Source organism: Alexandromys fortis, unplaced genomic scaffold, assembly GCF_014885135.2.
Source record: "Alexandromys fortis isolate MF-2015 unplaced genomic scaffold, M_Fortis_MF-2015_v1.1 scaffold_187, whole genome shotgun sequence".
NCBI classification, from domain to species: domain Eukaryota; kingdom Metazoa; phylum Chordata; class Mammalia; order Rodentia; family Cricetidae; genus Alexandromys; species Alexandromys fortis.
The window spans coordinates 3098027-3103047 of NW_026068088.1; positions in this window are offsets into that span (position 1 = coordinate 3098027).

Here is a 5021-nt window from a genome sequence, read left to right on the forward strand (position 1 = left end):
TATAATTGTTATTCTTGAGCTGGCCTTGTTATTTATCACACCGACCTAATTTGCAAAACCTGGTGCCTGATTCGTGGAGCCACTAGAGTCTCTGGTAGCTTTGGCCAGCTGCTGCCATGTCGCGTTCATTTGGGCATAGACTGTCCCATCTTGGCACCCAGCTCTGAGCCCCATAGCCATTCCCACACACTCCCCCTTGGTTTCCCTCAATTCTGTGCCCTGTGCTGCTTGCTGCACTGCATGCTTTGGGTCTAGCCACCACTGGAGCAGAAGATTTGATTAGGTGGCTATTGAACAGCCAAAGATCTTAACAGAGCACACGGTCTGTGATTTATACTAAAAACCTTCTTGATTTGAGTATATTTTCCAGCTATTCCACCTAAATTCAGATCTAAACTGAGAATGTGAATTCAAGTGCACTCCGACACCTACTGGCAGGAAATGGTTATTGCACCTACTGCAATTGATTAAACCACAGGTGAGATTTATTATATTTTAAACATAATTAATATGCTACAGATTTGAAAAAGGACAATATGTCAGACAATCTAACCATCTAAGGTGTCAATAGCCTTTTCACTTACACCATGTGTGAGGTCTTACAAGACACATCCCTCCTACACTGCTTTTCCTAGGGTTTGGTTTTGTCCTGTATATTTTTTTCTTAAAAATATGGTTTGACAATATGAAAATGATGTAGTCTTTACAGACTGAATCCAGGCTTCTTATAAAAGAAGTTGGAGATCTAAAGAAGGACATTTTCAGTCAGCAGAGGTACTTTTAAACATAATATAGATTGGTACCAAGCTTCTTGAAGAGGAGGCCATATATCTACAGGACAATACAAACACTTTAAATACCAAAACTCAGTCAAATGAGGTGCTTTTAGAAGTGGTCCGGACTGATACAAAACTTTTCAAAAAAAAAAAAAAAGATTGCACTTCTAAGGGAAAATACAAACACTTTGAATACCAAAAATCAGTTGAATGAGGTGCTTTTATACATGGTAGAGACTAATAACAAACTTTTTGAAAAAAGAGATTGCAAATCTGAAGGAGGATACTAGGACTTTGCTTAACAGGATTCAATCAACTGAGATATTTTTGGAAAAGGTACAGTCTAATAGTAATTTATTTAAAGAGAGATTTAGTACTCAGAAGAAGGAAATAGCTGATTTGGCACATAATAGTAATTTATTTAGAGAGATATTCATCACTTTGGAGAAGGAAACAGCTGATTTGGCACATAAAACCTAGTCCATGACAATGGGTGCTGAAATATTATTAGAGAGAATTCAGACTGTTGAATGTATTAATCGGACTCTGTCAAAGGGGTATGAAAGATTAATTGATAGAATATCTCTACAGGAAGGTAATATGCATGTCATGAAAATTATGTCCAAGGATGTGATATTATCTCTAATGGAAAGACTTCATACCTTAGAATCCTCAATGAGGGTTCTGGACAGGAAATCCAGACTTTGCAAAAGGCAGTGATAAACAGATTTGAAAGGGTTGAGGAAATTATCGACTTTGATGACCAGGAGCAAAAGGTAAAAAGGCAAAATTTAACTTTGTCAGTACATAAAACTCTTCAGGATAGTTCCCCCAGAGTTCTACCTGCCTTTCCAGTAATAACATCAGAAAAAGTATCCGGCTCCAAATACCCTAAGGTTATCAAGGAATATACATGGGAGCCCATACGTATGAGTGATTTAAAAGAAATTAAACAAGCAATTGTGACTTACGGACTACATTTGTCCTTTGTTAGAGAGATGGTCAAAACCTGGGTTTTCAGTAACAAAGCCACACCTCATGACTGGGCTCAGTTAATCTCAGCTGTCCTAGAAAGTGGACCACAATTGCACTGGAGATGCTTTCCTAAAGAGGAAGTGAGAATTTTAGAGCAACAGGAAAGAGCGAAAGGAACTGAGATTCTCTAGGTCAACTTCTAGGTGACGGACTTTACTCTGATCCTCAGGATCAAGCTCTTTATGATGACTACACCCTATCCCTATGTACCACAGCAGCTTTAAAGGCTTGGGACAGGGTTCAGGAACTAGGACAGAGAGTTGAATCATATCTTAGGGTTCAACAGGATCAGAGAGAACCCTTTAGTGGCTTTTTTCAAAGACTAACTAGGGCTTTACAAATAGGGATAACTGACCCAGAAGCTAGATGTATAATAATTGAATCTTTGGCTTATGAGAATGTCAACATAGAGTGCAAAAGGATCCTGGGGCCTTTAAAGATCAGATCAGCACCCATGGATGAATGGGTCTTGCATACAATGAATATTGAGACACTTGACTATGGTACTGAAGCATGAATAGGAGAAGCAATTTGCAATGGTAAGAGAAGACATCAAAATACCAAATGTTTTAATTGTGGTAGAATGGGACATATGAGAAAGAATTGTAGACAATGGATTTCTAGGAATAATGCCTCTTCTAGGAATGACAGGAATAGGAGGACTCAGCCTTCAGGTTTATGTAGGTGGTATGGCAAAGGTCGACATTGGACCAATGAATGTGGGTCAACAAAAGATAGACAAGGCAAAAGATACTATGGGGAAACACCATGGGGGGGGCCTCTCACAGGCCCCCATGATGAATGCAGTCCAGTTACTGTGGAGAACATGTCGTGTTCCCATGCCTGCTGTCGAAAGCAATAATGTTCTGAATGATGAGATAAATGTGGAGAATGAGCCAAGAACTCTGGTGGGACAGAGGAAACGTATATTCTGGCAGACTTTTATAAATGAACAAAGACCAAAGCTAGGAGTGTGTATGAATGACATTTTTATTGAAGGCTTATTAGAGATGGGTGCAGGTGTAAGTATCATTACTCCAGAATCTTGGCATCCAAATTGGCCTCTTCAGGAGGTAGATGTTCAGTTCGTGGGAATTGGAAACCTATCTTAGGTAAGACAAAGCATGAGATGGGTTGAATGCGTAGGGCCAGAAGGCAAATAGGAAAACTAAAGCCATTTATAGCCAATAGTGCAGTGAATTTGTAGGGTTATGACCTACTACAGCAATGGAATACCAAGATTAACATTCCTGCAGTCCCTAAAGTTTATGTTTCTGAGGAAAATATTAAAAGATATTACAGATGATGAACACCAGCCATTCGGGCTATATAAGAACACAAAGCAATTGATAACCCTTCAGATGTACCAACAGCCCTGCCTTTAAAATGCTTGACCGAGAAACCAATATGGGTTAAGCAATGGACCTTAGCTGAGGAAAAGTTGCAGGCTTTAGAACAGCTGGTACAGGAGCAATTGGATGCTTGACATATAGAAGAATCTACCAGCCCTTGGAATTCTCCTGTATTTGTTGTTAAGAAAAAAATCTGGAAAATGGAGAATGGTGACAGATCTTAGAGCTATCAACAAGGCTATTCAACATATGGGCCCTCTGCAAACTGGAATTCCTCTGCCCTCTCTGTTACCAAAGGGATGGTCTCTCATAGTTATTGATTTAAAGGATTGTTTCTTCACTATACCTTTACAAAAAAAAGATAGAGGAAATTTTGCCTTAACAGTACCTACTTATAATAACTGATGGAGGAAGGTCATTGGCTAATAAAGAAACACCCTTGGCCCATATAGGTTAGAACATAGGTGGGTGGAGTAAACAGAACAGACTGCTGGGAGGAAGAGGAAGTGAGGTAAGATGCCTCAGACAGACACCATAGCTCAGCTCTCGGGGGCACATGCAATGAAGCTCCGACCCAGGATGGATGTAGGCTAGAATCTTCCCGGTAAGTGCACCTTGGGGTGCTACACACATTATTAGAAATGGGCTAGTCCAGGTGTGAGAGTTAGCTGAGAAGAGGCTAGATATAATGGGCCAAGGAGTGTTTAAAAGAATTGTAAGTCTTTAAGACAATCCTGAAGCCATTTTTGACAATTCTGAATCCTCTCAGCCTCTGTGCCATCGTGCTTCCCCTCCTCCCCTGGGAACCAAGGACCTAACAGCTACACTCGCACATACTCAGTTCCCGAACAATTACCAATGTACGTATGTTTTGGTTCGGTCCCCTGGGAAACGGGGTCAAAATGACCTCTTACCTCATCTGATCTGGCAACAGCTCTCCAGTCAATTATTGGTAATAGCCCTTTCGAATAAGCCAATCAGAATAGTCAAAGAACAATCCCCCTTGCTTCTGTGGCCCCTTTAAAAGTAGACTGTACCAGCTATTCGAGGTCCCCCGGCTTCCCGAATGCTGGGGGACCCTGTCATGACAGAATTAATAAAATCCTCATGCTTTTGCATCAACTGTGGTTTATGAGATGGTCTCTGGGGGCGACTCCTAGGTGTTGGACGCCAGAGTCCAACAGAATACAATTTGTGTGTTGTTATTTTGGGTAAAGCTAGCAGGCGGCCAGGAGCCGGGCTATGGGTAGAGGCCCGCAGCTCCTCACAACAGAATGGCTGCCCAACGTGTAGACAACTGAATCCACAGAAAGCCTGAGAAAGCTTGGGAAAGAATAGAGTAAAGCATGTTTTCTTGGTAGCAGCAATTTCTCAGGTCTGCTCTGCTTGCTAGAGGCAAGCAAGTGCTCTCATCTAAGAGAGGCTTCCTGACTCCGCTTTAGCTGCAAAACCCTACAGCTCTTAAGAGGTCCTGTCACAAAACACTTAAATGGTGTTGATAAAAGCTGACTGAATGCTTGTTTGTTTTCAGCCATAGCAGGAAAAAAGTTGTGCTGTTTTAAAATGCTGGCTTTCTGGGCTGTCCCACCAGGGCAAACTCTGACTCTTTCATGCAGGCGGTTCGTGTGGCTTGCAAGCACACGCTGCTGAAGCTTGCTTGCTGGAGGGACCTTGAAACACCACAGAGTTGTGGCAATAAAAATGGCTCCAGCGGTACCTTTGCCATGAAGCTGGAAAGCTAAGAAATGGGCTGGATCCAGCCATCAAAGCCATGGCTTTAGTCCTACTGATATTGCTTGGTAAATTAAAGACTCAGGTGGTCATAAAAGAAAGAGATATAGTAAAGAGAGATTCAAAA